Consider the following 24,029-nt stretch of genomic DNA (forward strand, 5'->3'; position numbering starts at 1 on the left):
GCGTCACCCAGTGCAATGGCGCCAGAGCCCTACGCCTGTTATTAAACATAAAAATAAATTAATAAGTAGGGGACTCCCACACGCCGACAGTCTCAATTAAGCGGCGCAGTCAGTTAATGTTGATGGGAGCGGAGGAAATGACATGGTGAGAACCACGCAAATATTTTAACGATGGCATGTGAAGTTTTTCACGTTGTCAATGAAAAAATAAATATGAAAGGGTGGATAAGGGAGCCGCATTAAAGTCAGCATTGCAATCGCACTCACAAATGGTTATTAAACATAGCTACGAAAAGCATAACATAGGAATAAAAGCAAAGAACTCAAGAAAAAAGTTTAAAATCAAAATGCCATAAAGAACACATTTATATTTGGGCAAAAATTGTAATTTCTCTTCAAAAACAGAGTTCTGAAAAAGCACAAACGCAATTCACAGCAAGAAATATTGGCAAGTAATGTTGGCTTTTGCCGATCGAAGGGTCACAAGTGCCTGGATGAATGTCAATTTCAGGAACAGAAAACGGAGCATATGCAAATGCAACTGATAAATTTTCAATTAAATGGGAATTGGCAGTTGAGAGCATGGCAGGACTAAGGCTTCAGCATTCAGCACTGAAGGGAGCATGGCAGAACCATTCAATTAGGAAATTAAATTTCTATTTTGGCTCGTATAAAGGGAATAATAAAGTGTTCGAATGGGTTGCAATCAGTTTCAAGTGACTCACAGTTTTTCCACTTATTTTTTACCTCAAACACTTGGGATATATATTTACTTGCTGCACCATTGCTGATAATCTAAATAGGAAGTGCCTTAGGTTCTTTTATCGAATAACACGTTGAAAATATAAAAAAAGAAATGTTCACTTTATTTTGAAACAAATAAGTTTATTTAATAGTGCTCAATCAGAGATTTTATTTGACCTAATCCAACCGCAAAAGAGAGAAAAACGATTCTCATACATTTTTAATTAGCCAATTTTATTGCAGCTCACTGCTGATTGGAAAACGTGCCAAATAATAAATAAATTTGGGTGAAACAAATTTTCAAAAATTTGTGGCCTAATCAATGGGTAATTTATTCCATTTGCTAAGGGACAACACGCATTTCAACACAAATCATGGCTTCCCACAATGAAAATGTATCGGGGAAATTGTGCGTTAAAATTATAAAATTTAATCAGCGAATTGCGGAGGGTTGTTAAGCGTACTGTTATGCGTACCCCTTTTGTGACGCCAATATCCAACTCATGCAACAGTTGGTTGCCAGCTTCCAGTTGCCAGTGGCCAAAAGGGGTGCAACCAGCAGGCACACCTTTTAATGCAAATTAGAGACGCGTCTGCAAACCTTCAGGGGGGCGGAGTGAAATGTCGTGGGGCGGGGAAGTGTCCACCGATTGAAATTCCACCACCGCAGCGAACGTGTCTTGGCATTCACATCAACCACCTACCCACCGAAAGCACTGTGGCCACAGGAGCAAAATTTAATTGACAATTGTTTTAGGTGGCTCAATTTCCGAAGCCTGGAAGGTCTGAGTGGCCACTCCCTCGGACAATCCACCCATCAAGCCACCAAAGTCCTTTCCACGCTTATGTTCCTGCGGTTTCATTCATCCTGTTTGAACAACCGGAGAAGGAGTCGTGGTCTGATATAACATTATGGTTCATTAATTAATTTGCAGTGAGAGCTTCTAAAAGGTGAGGGAAAAATGGCAAATTTGGCTTCGTACGTATAATCATTAAGATGATGGAACAACTTTTAGTCTCGTGATTGTTAAGAAGATTAATTTATAAAAATTCACTTTTGTTGAAAAGTGCAAAGGGATTTTGACGGGCAGAGGAGAAAGCGAACATTTATAAACGTTACCCAAAATAGCATGCTATTGAATATTTGAAAATAAATAGCAATTAAACGGCTTGTGTGTGCGATGTTTTGCCACGACCAACATCAATAAAGGCAGTTAATTACGCGAACGCTGAACTTTCAAACCAAATGCATTTTCCGAATGCAGTTTTCAAAAAGAGCACGCATTTTAAATCAGTGCGAAATGCCAAACACCCAATCATGTTGCATCAAAAGTTTGCGCTCTAATTTAACATAGATGCGGGATGCGAATTGATGGTCCTGATTTGAGCTGAACCGAGCAAACTTAATGCCGTTTAATCAGCGCGGAAAAAATCAGAGAGAGCAAAGTACTTTCCCGCTAACGTCGCACAAAATTTTAAATTACATTTTGCCTTCCGCTGCCGCTGCATTTTCCTTGATCTTCTGCTAAATCAAGAGGGAAAAAGGAAGGTTATTCGTCGGATGTGGGTGGTATGGTTCATTGGGCAGGCAAATTTTCGGATGCCAAATGCCAGCAATTAGGGGCCAAAGAGCGTTGCATATTCTGCGGTGCCAAATTGCTCGAATTCGCCCCAAAAAAGCATAGTTAATGAGTTTTGGGGTCAGCATTATGCGGGCTGCAATAGCTGCAAAAGTTCCAATCGTTTGCCATACCATTTGGTGCATTTCATCGGAGCTTGAGCAACTGAATTCTTCGAAAGTTTCGTTCATCTTTAAATCGTTTTCACTGATAAAATATATTCACGCAAATAAAGGTGGATGCTTAAGCTTTCAGTGAAATGCCAAAGCCATTAATTTATTTTTCCTTTTTCAAAATGAAAATTCCGATACAAATTCTTTTCCACTTCTGAAATTTTATACAGCAAACATATCAGGACTTACCAAATATAAAAAATAGTTCAATTATTTGGATCTGAAACGAAAGAGTGATATACATTATTCAATCGTAATGAATTTATTTGTTTGATTAAATATTGTTGAAAATGCACGAAGAAATTAATTTGCAATAACAAAAACGAAACCCACAGTTGTCATTGAGCTGCGGAGGAAGCATTTAACGAGCTATTTTTATGCATTAACTTTTTTGTTTTAAGAGCGTAATTAGAAGAAGCTTTTCGAGGGGGGTACCCAAAATGGACAGCAAAACGGCAGCCATTTTATGCTAATGGTAATGGCCAAGAAGGCAGGGAAAAAACAGAAGGAAAAAAGGTAGACGAAGAGGCAAAGCGCCGCAGTGAAATATGTCGCTCAAAGTAACGAATAGAAGTAGCTAAAAAGATACATATATACGAGTATCCCTATCTGGGTTAGCGAATGCCAAATGGAATGCATATTAAAAATAGCAACAAGACAAAAAAGAATCCCCTCAAAAAATCGTTGACAGCCAGGCTAAATTTATCAATGACAAGTTGGGGTTTTCTATATGTGACGTTGATGCCTAATGTCAGTCAAATTACGTTAATGCTTCTCATTGCCTTCAACGTCATATGTGAAAGCTATACATTTATTTTCCAAGTAAAATGAAATGACGTAAAAAATACTATTGAAGCGATAGTTGAATTATTAAATTGGTCTGGCCAAAGGAACATTTTTATATTTCTATAAATCAGTTCATCCAATTTTGTACCAACTTTTTATACGGAATACACGTTTCTGTACACGAAAAATATCCCATATAAATTTCAGTTTTTAAAACAGTTTTGACTGTTCTTTGCTTTTCAGATGAACCCATTCCACATTAACCAACTCGCCTCACTCTGTTTTCCTGTCTTTTGAGCCAACTTCAAATTGAACTCATTTGGCCGTTTGCCAATTAACTTTTTTCCTTATCCCGTGGCAAAAGAGCATCGGCCGATTGGTTGCCCCTTTCGGCAGGACATCCCACCCACCATGTTTGGCAATAATTCAAAGCCGCCCCCCTTCACCTCCTCACCCTTTGGCCATATTGCCACCCATCGGCAGCCAAGCCACGAAAACTTTGAAAGCCTTTTGGCCGCAGGCTAACAATGTTCGCTTGAACAAACTCTTCCCCTCTGAACCTTCTAGCCGGTTACATTTTCCCATACTCGTGCACTGGAAAGTAAATGTTAAGTTTGCTTAAATCATAAAAAAGAATTTATTTACATTACTTTGAGGAAGAAATATGTTGACATTTTTATAACAACTAATGTTCTCTTATTGTTTTATTTTATTTTAATTTCTAACATTCCTTTTTTTTTTTGAGTGACAGGTGGGGGATGCACTGCCACAGCCACAACATTCTGTTGTGGCACAGTTTTACAGCCACTGACGGGGACGTTGACGGTAAATGCAAAAATGCCAGGACGCTCTCGAATGACCAAAACATTCAGCCTGCATCTGCATGTGTGGGTGGAGTGCGCCTAGGTGTGCGTGTGTGTGGGCATATGACCGCATTTGATTTTCATCTATGCAGAGGGCCGACTCGTTGCCCTCTTCCCCGGAAAAGTGGGCTAAGAACTTTGGTACTTTGTTTAGTTGAATTACGCCAAAGCACATTAAGTTCCCTTGGTGCGCTCTGATTGTTAAGTGCTTAATGAACTTTGCTAAACATGCTTGGCCGGAGACTTGACTTAACTTGGCCTCTAAACTTTTCACATCTCACTTTCACTCGACCAACTTCGTCCAACAACGTCCTTTCGCCCCGATTGCCGTTGAGAGATTTATGGTCTCGCTTTGCTGCCGGCGATTAAATCTTAAGCTCATTCAATTTGCATTCCTTTTGCTGCATTTCCATTATTAATTAGCTGGCAAATTGTTGTTCATTTGATTCGGTTTAGCTTGAGTTATGAATTGAGAGCCGGGATTAGACGGCTTTGCCAAGTTAAATGTATTTCCAATTAACGCAAAGCACGCAATTAGCTGAGTAAGCTACCATAAATCAAACTTCAAAAAGCAAAGCATTATTAATAATTTATGTTTTATATCAAAGGACATTTATGGAAACTAAGAAACGGGAAAAATTATATTAAATTCCTAATTCAAACTTAAATATTCTCAATTACTCCTCATCCTTGGCCACAATTTATTCCCCCAAGTCTTGGACACCCGCTGTGCGAACACATTAGGCACAACGTGTCTGAGATAATGTCACACATGCATCATAACCACAGGACCAAAGCCACAAGGGGAGCGAAAAACGTGGATTTGCTTGGATGTCGAGGACTTGACTAAGCTGCAGCTAATTATGCAAATTCATTTAATGCCATTGTTAAAATGATATTTGCCTCAGGGATTTCTCCACCACTTAAGCACGGATGATTAAGCTCGAAGTTGACTTGCGAAAAAGTTACTGTCTCTTCAATTAAGTGGTACAGTTTCCTGCAGAGTTCTTAGACGCAGAGTTTCCCTACACAAGCGACAATATATCACATGACTAAATGTGATTACATGTGATAAATACAAATTAGAGACTACGTTATTTTGTGGGGAAAGTGAAATAAAAGATGTTTTTATTATTTAAAAACAAATGGCCGCTTATTTATTTTATTTAATACAGTTCCCTGAGATAAGCCACAATATTTCTCTCTTAAAATCAAGGTATAAATACGAATTAGCCTAAATGGCAATAATAATAAGGCAACAAAAAATCCGCATCCAAGGTGGCTCTGCATACATTAAGGATCCAGAGGAGTACAGTTGCCTCCGAAAATTTATGAAAGGCTCAGCAACCACTGTGCATATATCAATGAAGGGAGAAGCACCTGCAGCCAGGTAGGCCGTACAATAAATCTTCTAGATATTGTTTTATAACATGCTTTCAGGCGTAAATCCCTTACAATAAAGGTAAGCGTTCGGGTCTCAATTCCATTCATTCTCGCCGTGGTGGGGGTGCACTTTAAACTTGTTTTTTGCTCAAGTGTTGGGTGGGCCACTTAAACAGTTTCGAGATTGGTTGCCCTAACAACGGCAAAAAATACTGCCAAAGAAGAAAGGTAACCAAGCATTAAATTGAAGACTCAACAAAGTTTCTTTTTTCACATTTTTGGGCACTTTTCAACTCCGTCATTTTTGGGCTTAAGCCAGTCCGATTCTCGGGGTTTTATTTGCCTAAACTTTGGTCGGCACTAGGCGTTATTATTATTATTTTGTTTGCATTAAGGAGCCTTTTTATTAAACGATCTACAGGTGGAAATAAAAGTTGAAATGATTCAAAAGTTTAGGCAGGGTTTTCTGGAAAATCTACCTCACTCTTATTGACCTACTTGGTAGTCCAGTGAAATTTAAATAATGCAAATTGCATATTTTCTGCAAAGCCAGTTCTGAGAAATATCTACATTTTGGTCTTTGGACCACAAGAATTTTCCAAAAGTTTCGAACGAAACCATTGACAAATTTAGATGTCCGAACCACGGGCAATTATGCCTTTGCTCCGTTTCAGCAAAATATAAATAATTATCTGGCGTTGCCTAATTTTGTTGAAAGACCAAAGCCACAAAACCATTTGCCAGCAACTTGATTTCGTTCGCTAGAGGAGGAGAGCTTAGGAAATCTGCTTACAGTGTTTAATTTCAACACTGTCCGCAACCGCACTGAAACTGCAGCTGGCACTCCTCCTTCGTCCCCGTAAAATAATAATAACAATAATTTACTATGAAACCGAAAGCCACAGGATAACATGAAGACCCGAACCCGCATTCTAGCGTTCATTGTAGTCTGCGGTGGTGCGGGTGGCTTTCAGGATTCAGGATTCCTTCTGCCCGTTTCAGAGCGAGCTGTTGGCCAACTGCAGCTCCATGTTGGCCAACCGATGGAGTGGGCCATAAAAAATAGCTTAATTAGTTGCCATTGCCGGATGGCAGGATAAATATTGAAGTTGTTGGCTTCTGCAAATATTTGAAAACTGGATTGTGGCCAACTGGCAAAAAGGGGTAAAAGAGAGTAATTAATATGAGCATTCGACAACTATTCCATTGCGATAAAGGCTTTAAGTAAATATTTAATGTACATTTATACACATAAATCTGGAAAAGTTATACGAAACATTAATAATTTTTAAGTCATATAAATCGGAAAAAATATTTCGTTTTTGTAATATACTTTTTACAGGAAAATTTCTAGGAAAATTGGTTATTCTAAAAACATAAAAGAATATTTCTCTGAAAATTATTTTCTCATTACACAAGCCCAGTTTACGCCTCAGGAGGCGGATAAATTTGCTCAGTACCCTGAATTCTAAGTACCCGGAATGCAGATGCAAATTGGTTCAGTTCATTACGATGTGCATGTTCTAGAGATCGGAATTTTAGAGGAAAGTGCGCAGGAAGTTCAATTAAATACTGCACCATTCGGACAACTGCAGTGGGGAGAAATTAAAGGGGTTTCACTCCTTTCCAAAGGCCACATCATCATCATCTCGAGCTCCTTCGTTGCTGGCAGTCAGGTTAAATTTGATTATGTGGAGAAGCGAGCAGGGAAAACTCACACGAAGGCTGAAAAGCAAATCTGTTGACGTTTCGCAAAACGATGTGTTGTGTGCTCCTTCCCCTCCTCGGAAAACTGCAGCCAGGGCAATTTTCTTGCATTTTATGCAAACACAACCGAAGCAACCGGATACGCCCTTCGACCCTTGGGACAAACTAACGTAACCGGCAGTTAAATGTTTTCATTTTCATGCTTCTTCCCCAAAATGTTTATGACGCCCAAGCATCAAGCAAACACTGAATTTATTTAATTAAAATGTGTGTATATATGTGACGTGCAGCACTTTGCCTAGATTCTAATTGAATTGCCAGGAGAGTTGAGCAGTGTGCATACTGTCGGAGTGAGAAGACTAATACCATACTCGTATGCTGCAAAAAGTGGGAGCCCATAGTTTTAACAGCCGAGCGAGACAAGTGTCAGGTGCCCTCAGCAATGCCACCCAAATGCAAATTTTAGAATTTTTTGTGGGCGTCACTTGGTTCCTTTTAATTAAAAAGTTTTTGTTTTCCTGTCGGATGGATCATCACAATCTGAAATCTGCATGACTGCCAAGCCGTATGCATTTTTAACCATATGCAAAGCCATTTCAATTCGGTTTTGTTAGGTCGCCTGATGTGTTAGCTGTCAATCAAAGTGGGTGCAACGGTGGGTTTGAGTTTAGGAACAACCTCTGTGGGTCATTAAAATGCAGGCGATGGCAAAATAATGCATTTCAATGACAATGACAACACCAATTACAAAAACATTGCATGTCACTTAATTTGTATGCGTTGAGTGCAATTTCCACTACTTAAAACCCGATTGACAGACAGTTGACGTTCGCTTTTGAAAATAATTGAAAATAGGTCGTATATTTTCATGTACCTGGATAGACTATAATTTTCATAAAATATATTTGATCTCATAAGAAATGATTGAATTATTTTTCTTTTGCAGAACTTAATTAAACACTTAAGCCAAACTAAAGACTTTTTGTCTTGTTTATACTTGCAAAATAAAAAAAATTCACACAACTGGTTTACCAACTTAAAGCTAACTACAGAAATCCAATTAATACCAACCTTAGTAGGTGGTTTAAAAATTCAGAGGAAAGCAAATATAATTTCTGCGGTAAACGTAGAAAACTGTCGTTGCAGAAGGAGTGCATTCACATTTCTATTTTAGCTCCGACATTTCTAATTCTTGTGCTACACAAAGCATGCAACAACCGCTCACATGCCCATCAAGTTTCTGTTTTGTCTGCAGCACATTCACATTCGCATTCGCATTCACATTCTCATTCACTCAAACCAACTCCCATAAGAGGGAAACTATTTAAATATAAAAAATCCCGAGCATACTTTAAGGCTCAGCGCTGAACTTTTTGTTCGGACGGACGGACAAGTCAGACAGGAGCTATCCGGATTGGATAGTCAGGGCCAGGGACGCTTAAAGAAACAAAGAATTTCAATTTAAGCTTCATGCATTGTCTGTCTGCCTGTGTTGCTCTTTCTCCCCCCATTTCCTGTCTCTTACACAGCTGTAAGCCATTGTTGCATCTTTTTAGGTGTTGCAGGCACGTATGCAGCAATACCCCTCTACTCACACACACACAGATGCTGCACACGTACAGTTGCAGTCATTACTTTAGTGGCAATATATGAAAAACAATCAAACCAATCCGTTCTGAGTTTTATAAATATAGAGAGATTCTATTTTATTGATCACTGCTGTACACGTTTACGCTTTAATGAAGCCAAAAAGAAAGTGAGTTTAGGGCGAAAAACAAATTTTGAGCTAAATTCCTGTAGATTATTGCTGAACCATGCATGCCAAAAAAGAGATAATGTCCGGGGAATTGAAACCATGTCTGAAAATCCAGCCAGGAAAACTTCTTTGGGGTTTAATTACATTGTTATTTTAAACTACAAGGCCTTATTTGTAAACGCGGCTTCTTTTATATCAACTGCTATCTCAGTGCTTTTCTCACGCCTTGTAAACATATATTTTTCAAGCTCTTCAGCGATAAGAGTCGGAATGCGCCAGAAAAGTAAACAAAACGAATAAATGAGTCACATTAATTGTTCTGTGACTTTCTCATTACGTGCAGGGCATGAGAACTCCAGAATGCGATGGAGATCTCTAGAAATTTATGCTGCCCACTTAGTTGGGCGCGCGAAAAAATGCGACTCCTGATGGTCAATTTTATTGATAAACATCTCCTCAATTCTAAAATGTTTGTATAAAAACGTGAGCAGAAGACAGGATACAGATGTGACTTCTTTGAAGTCTTCCTAATGCCAGTTTTATGATGATTGCCGTGGAGTAAAAAAAACTTGTATTTATAAGGTGTCCTTAGTGGATTCCTTAAGATTGCTATTACAATTATTTACAATGGGGTATATAATAACATAATCACTCGTATAATTTTATGAAATTAAGACGCATTGTTTAGAATTTTAATTTTGTTTTACCTTTTAAAACCACCCTGTACAGCACCCTGTACCGTGAGCAAACCTGAGATAACTTCGTGCTGACACCGACATGAGCGAAAAAAAATTAAGTTCAATGAAATTAGGTCAACCTCCGTTCTGCGCCTCAATTCCAACCCCCACCAACTTTCCCACCCACCGTCTATGATGGTGTGATAAAGGTAAATGTAAAAGTATGACTAAAGATAAGCATAAATCAGGGTATAAAGCAATTACGCAAAAGCGAAGACACAGCAGGCGGAGATGGATAGATGAAAAGCGGAAAATTCTGGGGGAAAAGCTGCTCTGTTGCCTGGCAAAGGCAAAGTGCTAAGCGCAAAACAGTAATGAGACTACTCAGCATTATGATTGATAAATGACGGGGCAAGCGAGAGAAAAATGAAGAACACAAAAAAACGTAGCAGCTAGAAAAAAAAAAAAAAAAACCGTCTTGGAGGACGCTTGTTCACTCTGTAAAATCTTGAAGATTTTAAACCATAACCTTCTTTCTAAAGATTATATCTACTCTGTAATGATATTTAAAAATGTGTACATTTTTTTTGTGAGTTTGAGGAAAATCGATTAATAAATATCAAATTCACCTTGGAAAACCAAGCGGAAATAGCAAGAAGAAACGCTAAAATTGAATAAACTCAGATGTATATACTTCATGCGATTACAAGTGCTTCTTTTTAATCGATACATGCTTCTCAAGAAATACAGTATACTCTTCCACTCTTCAAGTAAGTGGTATCAGAATACAAAGGGACAACGACAAGTTAGTGCAACTAACCACGTTGCCAGCAAAATGGTGACAAATTCACGCAGCAAGACAGACAGACAAGGAGACAGAGAGTTGCTTGTTGAGGAGGAAATGAAGTTAAGTAGGGAAGGCGGATGGGGCAACTAAATGTGCATGTTAAGGTTAGATAAGAGACACCAACGCAGACAGTTACCAGGATATTGTGAGTACCATTTTATTTTTTTTTTCATCTCCACCCGCTTTTGTCGCCGGCCACCAGTCACTTCCACGCACAACACTAATGAGTAACTTATTCAATTATTTATTATTTTTTCTCCGCCAGAGCGGAAAATAATTTGCTTTTGCCCAGGCTAATTGGAGGCAAAAGAGGAGGAAGTGCAGTGGCCACAGTAAAACTTGATAAAATGTCAGGGCGTGGTAATAAATAAATTATTTCAACTGTGTAATATATGCAGCACGACTCCGAGGAGCCTGTCGGAGGAAAGCTAATTGAGTGCAAAATTTGTGGGTTAATTGGTTTGAAAGTTGTACGCAATTTATTGCCACTCTCAATGGAACGGAACCGAGACAAATTCTGGTATGAACGGGCAGTCAAAGAATGCCCCTTTTCGGGCCTTTGAATTCTGCCACTCAACACAACATTTTCCAGCTTGTCATGCGGTCAAGGCTGGATGGGTAATGAAGCCAGTTTATAATTCAAGAGTCCTCAAAAGTGGGAGGATATGGTGTGGCTTTGTCGGCTCTGGGAATCCGGAGAAGGGGAAGTATGTGGCAGATTTCTGAGTGCTGATAGTGAAGTGCTTTGGCCATACCACAAAGTGTTCAAATTTGGTTTCCTGGTTTGCTGGTAAATGGAAAATATGTCAAATGAATATCCCAGGTAGACTGCAGAAACGTATATAAAACTTATGCTCACTCGTTGATATCTTAAAATATCTATTTATAGCATTTCATTTCAACTGTTAAAACAAGAATTTTAATTGCGTGATGAAACCAAACCAATTCTCTATCAATTCATTTAGAGCCATAACAGAAATCTGCTTTCAATTATTTTCTAAATTTATAATTTAGTCTCACGAAAATCTAAAACTGAGCTACACATTCGCAACACGGCTGAACCACGTTGATTTATTTTTATGGATATTTTTATGTAGCACACGCCCCAATAAATAAATGAAAACAAAACCAGACCATAAATTGGACGAGCGGTAAAATGTGAAAACTTCGTTTGGCGATGCGAATGGCGATGAAGCTGACGTTGATGCGAAACTGACGAAGACCAGAGTGCGCAATTTGTTAATGGAAATTCAATTGAATTGAAAAACTAAATAAATACCAATGCACAGGTAAATAAATAAAACCCGGCAAGGCGGGGAAAACATCAAATAAATAATGAACATAAATTTTTTTCCACCACCGCCACTTTTATTTCTATTTGTTCGATTTTTCTCTTCCTTGTATAGGGACAATTTCACACATCTGTTCCCCAATTGAAGTGGAGAATATAGAAAAAATGGCGGTTTTTACATGGCACTCGCGAAAAGGATGCAGCAATATATTAAACCAGTTGATCAACCATTTATGCTGGGCTTAATTTTAATTGGTTTCCCTTCGCAAGCACAGCCATTAAGGGAGTTATGCTATTTAATTCGACCAACTGTTCGGGGAGGATGAGGGAAGATATTACAGAGTTTTTCTTCGCAGATGAACTCGATCTTTCTCCAAATTGCTTTCCGCCTGGTTTTTATAACCCTTTCAACTCTGTAGATTTATGTCCCATTTTTAGGTGGCGCCACCTGCCGTCGCATACCGCTGGCAATAAAATATATATACGATTGCACCTATACATAAAGGCAAACAATAAAAACACAACTTCACCCACGACATAAATCACCTGGGTAGTTCAAGCATGGTTGAAATATTACTCAGCCAAGAAGTTAAATACAAACTGCCACCCACTGGGGAATAAAAAAAAGGCTAAGAGCGTGGTCAATTAGGATAAAAAATTGTGTGTAAGTAATACTCAGATTGTGGGATAATAATAAGGGTTTCGTAATAATCGATTTATGGTACCCAAGAAAATGAATCGCCTCCAAGATAAATACTTTTTATTATGTGCTCGATAAATTCAGTGCATATTTTTAGCTTTAGTGTTTTCCGTTTGGCTAAAATCAACTTTTTCTTGTTCACAAGAGTCATCCATATCTACTATGTTTTTTTTATTCTACATACCCTCTGTAGGATGAGGTGTCCCAACAATCATAAGTCTGTGCATCTATGACTTCACTTGGCCATGTGCCATTTTGTATTTCATTTTATATTGTTTGTCATTTAAGCCCCATATTGCCTAAGACCAGCACATGTATATAAATATATACAAGGAGTTGGGCACAATACTATACATTATTTATTTGCCCAGACCACATACATTTGAACTATGAAATAACCACGGGAATGTTTGCCATGTCGTGGTCAATATACGCCATGACCCACATGAAGCGATTGCAAGGATGTGGCAACGGAAGGCAAAGGATTGGTCAGGTGTGGTCGAGTTGTTTGGCCAATATTTATTTATGTGACTGGTTGTGTGTGCTCTGTGTCTGACAGCCACCCAAGGCTGTTCAATTAGTTGGGCGAAAGAGTTCTAAGGCCAATCGGAAGGACACTTGCCCTGTGTGGGCTTTACTTTTTGTTGGAAATATCTCTCACATCTCACATCTAACATCAACCGCCCACATCAATCACCACAAATTAATCATTCAATTTGATAGTTTAAGAGCCAAAAATGCGCAACAGCTGACAAAAGAAATAAGTTACAAACTTGCGGTTTCCTTTTCGTTTTTCCGTTTTCCCATTCCCAATTCTGACCAAAATCAACATAGAGACAGGACACAGGCACAAATCACAAAAGTGCAACAAATTCCGCCTGTGTGTTTTGTAATATAAATCAATCATACGACATGTGGGACGCATCAAGCACAAAGAAAATAAACCCAAATATTGGTGAATGGCGAATTTTGGAAAAAATAAAAGGAAGTTGTTGAATAAATACCCCTTGCCAAGCGTTTATGAACTATGTAATCACCATTTTTTGTGAACAAAATTATATAAATAACTTGGAAACTGGTATTTATACCCGTAATCCTATACATTCAATTAAAATCAAGTAAGGAAGTAAGATAAAGAAAAGTTGCATCTTTATATCCGTTTTATTTTCCATATGGCATTCTTTTGTTTGAGGTTTTCTAATATTCCCTGCCATACAGATACCGTGTAGGGACAAAAACTATTTCTGAGATAAAAAGCGCTTTCAGACAGGCTCTGACTGTGTCGACTGACTGTCTCGCCGCCTGACAAACTGCAATGCGATTGCCAGCTCAGCAGATGCGTCCAGCGCAAACTCACTCAAACAAACAGACACATACACACACACTCACACACTTGCCCTGCCCCCGAACACACCATCCCCTCTCGCCCATGGTGGCAGCCCACTCAAGCCATTCTGTTTCGCCGCTCTGTTCTATTTGCTAGGAAAACATTTATGTAAAGTTTATATTATTAGAATGGCATACTAGAGAGCATTGTGTATGCCGTCTCTGTGTCTTTATAACTGCACTTGTGAGTCTGTGTTTGTTTTATAACGAGGACCAAACGACATTTGCCAATATGTTTTAAAGAAAATAGAGAAGATGTGGGGAGAAAAGCTGGAGATCGTTAGACGAATGCGTCTTTCAATTTGTGTCCGCTCGGTAGTTCCGTAAGACTCCCTCTTGCTGGCGATTGAATTGGCATTTTAGTTGGTCCAGCTTTCTGCAGTTGCGATGATGTCCCTTGCAGGACCAACAAACTCATCGGCATTTGCCAATTTGTGTGTTTTTCCAGTCAGTTTTCCCCTTTTTTCACAGTATCTCCTCTAGGCCCTTTTCTTTGATTGCTTTGGCAGGAGGTAAAGTGCTGACTTGGATATGCATGGGATTGCAACCAATAAATTATACCCAGATTGCTCGGCAATAACTTTTGCTTTTTTGTTGTGGAATTGTTGAGAGAAAAAAAAAAACTTTGCAAATGCGTTTGTAAGAAAATCTAGAGAATTGACAAAACTTGTCCATGAAATCCAATTTTCAGTTTTTCCAAATGTGAATAAATTATATTCAGCAAAACTTTAAATTTACTTTTCATGCCACTAAAATTCAGGTTTTCCCTTCACATTATTTTCCGCCCAGAGATCACAGGAGTTTCACCGCTGCAATCTTTATTCATCAGGTCGCATCTCCATCCAGAAAATCTCTTTGGGCTCATTTCCATTTACGTGATATCCCGAAATCTCCATCTACTGGCGAAGCCCAACGGAACTATCTACAAAAATATTACCATTCAGCCTTCCTGGCCGGATTTCCATAGCAAACATCAACCTGGGATAGTTGTAGCCATTTTATTTGCTCCTATTTTATTTTTGTTTGGGTTTTGTTGGCCTGTCCATGCTCTGGAAAATATATATTGATATGACCGAAAACAGTGCTCTAGTTTGTGGGATGCATAACCCACAAAGGGGAGCGGGCTCCCCTCTTTCCTATCCGGTAATGGTAACAAATCCCCGTTTTTAGGGAACTGGCAAAAGCCAGGACCAACGTTACCTGAGTTTGGTTTCGGTTTTGGGCCGGGCCGGGTCAACAAAATATGTGGCCAATTATAGCAAAAACAGACGTTTTTATGTTGCAGACCCCCCAACGTGTTCTTTTTGCTCTCCGGTTACAACTAATTTATGACTTCGGGCTAAGAGCTAGGATTTTCCGGCTTCTTTTCCCCACTTTTTTTTTTTTTTTTTTGTTATTTTTGCAACCTTCCTTCTAATCATTGGCAATAATTCAGTAGCTGTACTTCAGGCTATTTAATGTTAGCTTAATGGTTTTAGAACTACGGCAAAAATATATTACGCATACGCATAGTAGGTCCGAAGAATTTTGTGATTTCAACAGTTTAAAAAAATAACTTCGCTCTTAAGTGGATTTCAATGTTTTCCTTTATGACTTGTCCTCAGGCTTATGCTCGTTTAATATTTGAAGAATTGATTGGAGTACAAATAGATTGCGTTCACGCAGGATAACACATAAAAATGTGTTGACTTTGGCTTTTTTAAATAAACAATGTATTTGAATGGATTTACTATGCAAACAATTCTGCTGTGAAATCCATTTCATTATGCAAAGTGTCATCGTTTATTGTTCCGTCTCGGAAACTTTGTTTACATTCAGCATTATTTTCTGGTGGCATCACAAAAATAATTTTTGGTTTACGCTCATCGTGGCAGCTCATCAAGAGATAGTTTGACAAAGCATTTATCCTGTCCGAAAATGTCCTCACTGCTTTCGGCAAGCTTCAAATTCAAATCTAATTTCCTACAATTTCCATTTTATATTTCTTCACGGTCTTTTTACAAATATTTGCCTGTCTGAATAAGGAGGAGATTGCGAGCCACGAGAACAAGAAATAATATTTTGACATCTTCTGCTTTGCTTTTGTGTATTTTGTGATTTCTTTCATTTCTCGACCACCTAACATCGCGAACTTGTCATAGATTTCATGAATTAAATTTCATAGTTATTTTTTTAATTATGAAACATACTTTTATTTAAATCTCAGTTTAGGTAAAATAATTATTTTTGCAATGTTTTGCTTTCTTTCGTTTGCTAATTTTCTTCATTTTTGTTTTGGCCTGTCATAGACACTCACATTTGCCTGAGATAAAATCATTTGTCATTTCTCATAATTTTGGCTTTTGTTTTCTTGATGTCTTTTCGGGTCTTCTTTCCGCCCCAGTGACACAGGCTGTCCTATACAAATAACTTTTCGATGGCATTGACTAAAAAGTTATTCATTCATTCCCACCCAGACTTTCTAGACAACTCAGGCAGCTCTTAAGCATAAATTAAGACTTACATTTGATGGGGCCAGGCGGTGGCAGAAATGGAAAGTCCAGGATAGCACTTCAGACCGACTTCAGACTAGAAAGAGATACAGAAAGAAAAATTTGTATATGAGAAAAAGTTTGCGCATTATAAGGGCAGCTGGATGTTGAGAAGCGAGAGACAGACTCAATTAGTTTTATTTGTGGAAAGGCAGACTTTCGAGCCTTTGGGCGGCCACTGGAAAAATTCCCATGGCATGTATTTATTTTCATTGGGTTTCGCTAGATCTGGGCAAGATATGTTTCGCTGGAAATTAACGCCGACATTTGCTGTTTAATCGTGCTTGTGTCAAAGCAGTTTGCACATAATTTTGTGTGTACAATTTGTTGCCTACTTTTGTGTGCTCGTCCGCAGTTTGCGGAAAACTTCTTGTGCAAGAAAAAGTTTCAAGGAAAACTACACAGCTTTAAACCTAAAAGATACTCAAACAAAAATGGCGCACATCTTATGCAAAAAAAAAAACTTCCGTTGCAATCGATATAAAGTGAACTTCTGCTTTGATGTAGATTGCAATGGTGTCGATGGAAGTCAAGTCCACAAAGAGACAAGACGTGACAGCAGAAATCGAAAGCCAAAAGCAAATCAAATACCGAAGTTGCAGTTTTCCCTCTCTTTCTCCATCATCCGTCAACATCTGGGGAAAAGTGTGCTCTGCTGGGCTGATTTTTCACACCCAATTGCCAGGCGCTTGGAATTTAAATGCCGAAAATAAACAACAACATCGGATTTAAACTAAGTCCTCTCCTCTCTTAAAACAAGCGAATCAAAAACAACTTTCTGAGTCGACTGACGAATGATCTAAAAAATCAGCAAACAATTTTTTAAAAAACAGAAAAGAATTTAGTTTGATATTTTGACTGGTTTTAACTGAACAAAAACTATATTTTTTAAATAACTTGACCGTATTGGTTTGATATAACCAGCTCACCATTGCGAAAATGACCGAAGATTTTTTCCGAGCAGGTTTTATCCGCAGCGTAAAGTGAAATCCTTTGGCCAAAGGTGTTACCGACAACCATAAGGCAATAGACAGTAAAAGAAAACAAAAAGGAATCTAGGTTTAAAGCTAACACTGTTGTTCAGATGGCTTTCTTCAATCTAACTATAATTCCCTTAAAACAAACGCGAAATTAAAAAAATTATACAGTATATCTTTAAAACCCATAACACCAGCAAGATTTTTAACTTAAAAATAATTTTTTATAGATTTACACATTTTAAGAATTTTTAAAGCAACCAAAAAACCTGGCAGCACTGAGCACCCACTAACCCCAAACCCTCCTTTCTCCTTTGGCGCATTGTTGACTTTGCCGTCTTGGCCGCTCATGTATATGTATTTGAATCTGTATCTGTATCTGTCTGCGTATGTGTTTGTGTGTCAAGTGGCCGGCCCATTTCTCCGCTTTCTCCACCTGCTGGATGTTATTCATTTGGATCTTCTTGCGGCAGGTCAGAGGCAAATCGTTGAAGTTGGCTCTGTGCGTGGTTAAGTCCTTGTCGATGGGCTTAAACAAACAGAGGAGGAGGATGCCAAAGGATGGAAGGATAGAGGCAGAGGACAAAGACACAATCCAAAGGCACATGGCAAAATCAGAGATAGTCAGCAATGCGTTCGTTGGACGTCTTTTGAATATGATTTAATTACTGCTAATTGCTGTCTATACTAATTAGTTTGAAAGGCTTTGCTCACTCAATAGATATAGTGCGTCGCTATTCAGATTCTCAGATCAATAATGAGATATGTAATGTGAATGCAATATAAGCACAAATGTGTGATTGGATTTCAAAGTAGGTAAACCAAATCGTTGAGCAATACTTCGGTATGAAAATCAACATCATCAGAGAAAGAGCATTGTATAAAATTTCCTTTTCTCCCAAGTGAATAAAATGTATTAGCCAAGAAATTGGTTGACAAGGGTTTGGGATTTAGCCTGACTGTCATACAAACTATGAGATACCCTTGCAAATGGAACATAAATCATGCTGCTTCTCCTGACATTTCACCATTCACTTAGCGCATTAACGAGTACCGAATATGCACATGATGGAGGATAAAAAACGTAAACCCAGAAAAGTAACCCAACAATGCTGACAGGAGAAGACACGTAACGTAATCTAATAAATGTGACAGTTAGTGTATATGGAAAACTGTGGAAAACAATAAATCTCCATTAGGTTGAGCTGGCTTTCATTAACGGATTTCACGAAACTAAAACAGGATGTGCGGTTGTATATATGTATATATCTATATATGTCTATCCTGACACTAATATAGTTCTGGCTGCATGCTTGTGGGTGTATTCGTTTCATGCACCTGCCATGAAAATATTTGCGCAAAATATTTTAAGCCGCATTTTGACAAAGGACTTGGCCCAAACAACTAGAATCCGTCCTGACAGCAGGGACCTCGACGCTCAACGTAAATATGACAGGGATTTGTAATCGAAATGGATGGGTGGTGTGTGTGGCTTTTGTTCGCCCGAATATTTCCGATATTTTCCACCTATGTGATTGTATAAACAAATAACTGAAGTTGGGATAAACGGATTATAGAGCAAAGTGTTCACGGGAGGCAAATAGGAATTTTCAAAATTTTTGCGGTCTACTTCCGCGGGTTCGGTTGTGTTTTGGCTGGGAATTTGAGTGGGTAATGTATGTGCAAATGCAAACTAATTGCAGTTTGCGGTAAAAAAAGGTTTAAGTGGTTATAAGTTTGCAACATGCTGGTAATATCTATTATTAAACCTAATCAAAAATCTCCGCAATTATAAATGACGGACACTAATTAAAATAGCAATCGCGAGGGTTACATATGTCTAATTTAAAAATTTATATAATTGAGCCCACTGTAAATAAAAGCATCATACTTTATAATTCCAACAAACTTTAAGCTTAACACAATGAATGTCATTCATTAAACAGAATTTTCTTCATACCTTTTGTAGATCCTTATATCTGGTAAACCGTAAAAACAACCCCTAATCTCCGGAAAAAAGTTCTTTCAACTTTGACCCAATTCATGCGAAGTACAAAGGACCCCCGGCCAATCCTTAAGCTCCGACACTGACCCTTCGAAACGAGACCCGCAAATTTAAAACCACCGGAGCAACCTCAAGGGGTAAATGCGCAATTGACAAGCAAATTGACAATTCACTTAATTCCGGGCGACAACAAAAGTGGAGAATAATTCTTAAACATTTAACCGACTGCAGTTGACAGACGGGGCTCAGATATTGCACCCGCCGGATTCCCCCGACGAAAGGATTAAAGGGTTGTTCCACTTCCTTCTCATGAATAATGCAAACCGCAAAAGCCAAAACAACCAAAAACAATTGAGTGGGGTGACCCCGGGTTGTTGTTTGTCTCTCTGTGTGCCAATAATTATATGATTGACAAGCGATTGAGTTTTTGGCCCTAAAGCCTGCAAGGCAGTTTAATATAAACTGATGGCGCCACACCCCAAAGAGATAATGCAATACCAGCACCAAGTTGGGTGGGTCAAATGTCAGTGGTTTGAGCTCGGTGGTTGGCTGGTTGGGTAGTTGTGCGGATGGGTGTTGTCTGTCAAACGGCGGAGTGGCTGTTGCCTTTGGTAATTACGCTCACACATACCCACATGCATGCTAATTTCAACTGGCCCTGAATTCCGTCACAAAACCCATTTTCTGGTCGAGCCTAAATTGCCGAATGAGATTTTTGTGCAATGTCCTGTTCCTATCCAATCCATCACACTGGAAAAAACTTTATGCTCTCAACAGTATACTTTGGTTACCACATATTCAATAAAAGAAATAAAAATACAAAAATGTAGTTATTCTATAATCTCGAAAATAAAAACCATTAATGAGTGTCACAACATATTAAAATGAACATTATTTTAATTTATATGCACAAGTACCATTTTATTTAAAAAAATTTATATTCGAACGTTTTGTAAAGAATTTTTTCTGGACTACTGAAAATGTAAAAGTTGTTTGTGGGCATCTGCATTGAAATTGGCATGGCAGGTATTATTTTCATATACCTCGCTGCAGGATGAATCTGCGGCTGGCTTTGTCCTCCTCCCATTTTTGGTTTTTATTTCTGGCTTGTTCCTGTTGGTTATATCTGTTTGCGGCTTTTATACGAAATTGCCTTTTCCGCCCATTTGACTGAGAAAGGAGTTATGTTTGCTGGTTTGCTAGTGGTAAGAATATTATCCACAATTATAATTTAGTTTTACTGGCGATGCTTGTAACAAATAAAAAGGTTAACAAGTGGCCTTAGTGGTAATTTCCAATTACTATAGACAAGACGACCCAAATTTGTCAGTATTTGATATGCAAAACCATTTGCCTACAATTAAAAATCAACCAGTTCACCTAATTTTAACTCAGTAAACAGCAGGGGTCGGAATCAAAGTCAAGTCAATTGTCCCATTTGAATATTCTAGTCGAAAGCCGGAGAAATACATATGTTTTTCGCCTACTTCGTTTGGGCCAAATGGAATTTTGCATGGCATCGATTTGACAACCATCCTGCATGACAACTCAGACACATTGAGGTCTGCTCATTTGTGCAGCAAAATCAGACCGGGATGGATTTCAATAGAAAATTTCCCCATTTCCCCCCCTTTTCACCTGACAATTTGCGGTGGATTGGACAAAAATCGAATCGAATTGAACCGAGCGCTCTGGCTCTTACAAAGCAATTGAAAATTATGCTGCAGTGAAAAACTTGAACAAGACTTCAAGCTCAAGAGTGTTGGACGAGATGCCGTTTCACATGCTCGTTTTGGGGCGTTTACATCAATGGAAGGAAAAGGCTAGAGAAAACGGGTGAAAATCTAACAAAAACAGGTCATATGGAAATAGATTCGAGCTGATGTTTAGTAGTGCGGAATTTCTTTGTCCTTAAAGTCGGAAATCTCGATTGCTAGCTTAATGGCAGGGCATATCAATGAATATTTATTACAATTCATGTCTCGATATTCTTTTCTGTTATGTTATTTATGTAGGTTGAGGTTGGATTAATCTATCAGAAACGAAATATATGTTTGGTTGTTATTAAAGATAAAAATAGAAAACATGGCAACAGAAGCGGGTTTTCTTTTAAGTTAGAGAAGTTGGTGTATAGTTTCTCTCTGTGTGCGGAATAAAGTCTGTTATTAGTCAGACTAGAGTAAAAGATCAAAGCTCACTGGCGAGCAGCTGGCCCCACTCCGCACACTCATCACTCACTCCACTCAAAATGCAAACTTCAAAAGCGATCTCTTGGGGCTTCAATCTTCGGCATCGCTGGCCGCTGCCTTGGGGCTGCTTTAATTATACTTAAACATTTTAGGTTACACAATTCAATTGAGTGAGCCAAGACGGTCTTGGCTGACCTTTAGGTTGACTTGCTTGAGTCTTTAGCTTCGACTATATGAACATTTTCATCTTCGTGCTGACATTGAAAAGTGCTTCATGGTCCGTTCACTTCATAAGATACTTAATTGATGTCTTCGGTCTGTCGCTCTATCTGTTTATTTGTCTGCCTCTCTGAGGCGCATCGAAAATGAATAAAATTTAAAACACAAAAATCTATCACAATTGTTATAAATATAACACGAACTTGGCCTTGTCTAAAGGTTTCGAGTGTTCAAAAGTTGGTCTGATGGTTTCTGCAAGTGAATTTCAAGTGGCACGTGTCCCAAGCGGAAGTTAACTTCGGGTCTATATTTATATCCATTCTTTTGAGTCATGCCAAGTGATTCTCTGCCATGACAAGATATTATCAAGCGGACGATTTAGCTACAGTTAATAAAGCATCTTTAAGCATTCTTCGCCATTTATTTGGCTATCAAGTGGGCGATCACCTTCAAGGCTGTTAATCGAATTAAGTTTGATTTATTGCCTGTTGACTTAAAAACAAATATATTTCACTCGCATGTGGCTGCTGGAAATGAGTTGATTCACACAAAAGCACACTTTATTGCACATGTCTATAAGTTTGAATTAAATTTTAAAGACGCATTTTCTTTTTATGAAAATATTTCACAATAAACTTTAAACAATCCGGTATACATATACTATAATATGTATTTATCATAGCAACAAACAATTGTAATGAGATCGGAGCTTACTCTGAAAAGTCGAACCGGCTAAGCACAAGGTCTAAACCCAACTGAAACTGAGGAGAACTTGTTTTGCTGAGGGAATTTCTCTCTCCGGTGTTGAGGGGAAGTGTGAGCGGTCAAAATAAACACAGAATTTGAAATAATTGCTGATAATCAATTGTTAGAGAACAATGATGATGAGGGAGTGAAAATAATGTAGGTCTCGTGTAAATGTAAAAATATTTTTCAAAATTAAAATCTACATTTAATGACAGGTAATAAAATACAAAAACAAAACTAATGGCGTCAGTATTAAAAGTATATAACAGCTGGAAATTTAAATATTTATATTTTATATATTTATAAATGGTGCCTTATCAGCTTTTGTTTGGGATTTACAAAGAATAAGTCTTAGGTGAAACAGGTCAAAATGATAAGATCTGAGAGATTTGTTCTTATCAAGCGTATTATAAATTATATAATAAAATTATTATTATGCCAAAATGTCATGCAAAGGTTTACTGAACTTTTGTTGACATGCAACCGAGTGCGGTAATCGGGGCAATTAACAAATACAAGATACAGATACGTAGATAGGCGGGCTTTGCCCAACAAATTTACAGAGCGCTAATGAAAAGCGATCTAAAAGTTTAAATGATGCTCGACTTCTTTCCCAATTAACCTGGATATGCTTTGATTTTGTAGAGCCATTCAATTAACAGTTTTCCCACTTTGACAGTTTCCCGTTTTGCAGGCTCATCTACAGTTATGTGCACTCAATTGAACGCTAATCGAAATATTTATCATCCGCCTTCTTTTTCCTGCTAGAAAATCTCTCGAACACGATGTGCGGTTTAGATTTTTGTAGTAATTACCACAGGGATAAGCCAGAGGGCTGCAAATTATCACGAAGCCACTAAGTACTTTTGAGCGTGCCTGACGTACAACATTTGGCTACATTTTCAAATGCTATTGAGCGCTCACGAGCGCTGATTCACCTTAATTAAAAATAATTTAAAAATATTTTAAGTGCTTTTTCCTGAAAAAATAAATCAACTGAGATTTGTTTGTCGATAACCCATTTTTAATTTATTTTTTTCGTTTTATATATAAATTTAGGAAACTGTTATCAGTATTCTTGTTCCTGCTCAAAGAAAAGTCAAGCGTTTAGTGTTATAAGAAGTTGACAGCAACCCTTCAAATTCCAAATTTACTAGCAATTAATAGGGTTTGCAGGCAGAGTTCGAAACAATTCAATTAGAGGCATAATAAATACGAATTAAATAGAAGGATGTGTATTGTGAATGTAACATTCACATGAATTTTGAATGCTCATTAGGAGCACTTGCAACTGGGCATTAAACACATATTGGAGCCCCAAAACAACTAATAGCAAGGATGATGATGCTCCTTTTAGTTTCCTTGTTGAATGAAGAGGGTTCGAATAGCTACCAATGCTAAAATGCCATATGCTAATGACAAGAGAACT

General features: G+C 38.1%; 1 protein-coding gene across 3 annotated transcripts in view; it reads right to left on the minus strand.

Moving 5' to 3' along the window:
- Window positions 1–24,029, minus strand: part of LOC108095737 (furin-like protease 1, isoforms 1/1-X/2) — a 125,616-nt gene that overhangs the window by 69,389 nt on the left and 32,198 nt on the right. For 2 of the 3 annotated variants that reach the window (XM_017196914.2, XM_017196917.2), the window contains exons 2-3: window positions 16,436–16,500; window positions 2,726–2,756 (exon numbers count right to left, since the gene is read on the minus strand). The gene's annotated coding sequence lies outside the window, so the exon portion shown is untranslated. Of the gene's footprint in view, window positions 1–2,725; window positions 2,757–16,435; window positions 16,501–22,567; window positions 22,601–24,029 lie in introns of those variants that run through there. The other variant, XM_017196916.1, reaches the window with a different exon arrangement.

The sequence above is a fragment of the Drosophila ficusphila genome, unplaced genomic scaffold, assembly GCF_018152265.1.
Source record: "Drosophila ficusphila isolate 14025-0441.05 unplaced genomic scaffold, ASM1815226v1 contig_791, whole genome shotgun sequence".
Classification (NCBI taxonomy): Eukaryota; Metazoa; Arthropoda; class Insecta; order Diptera; family Drosophilidae; genus Drosophila; species Drosophila ficusphila.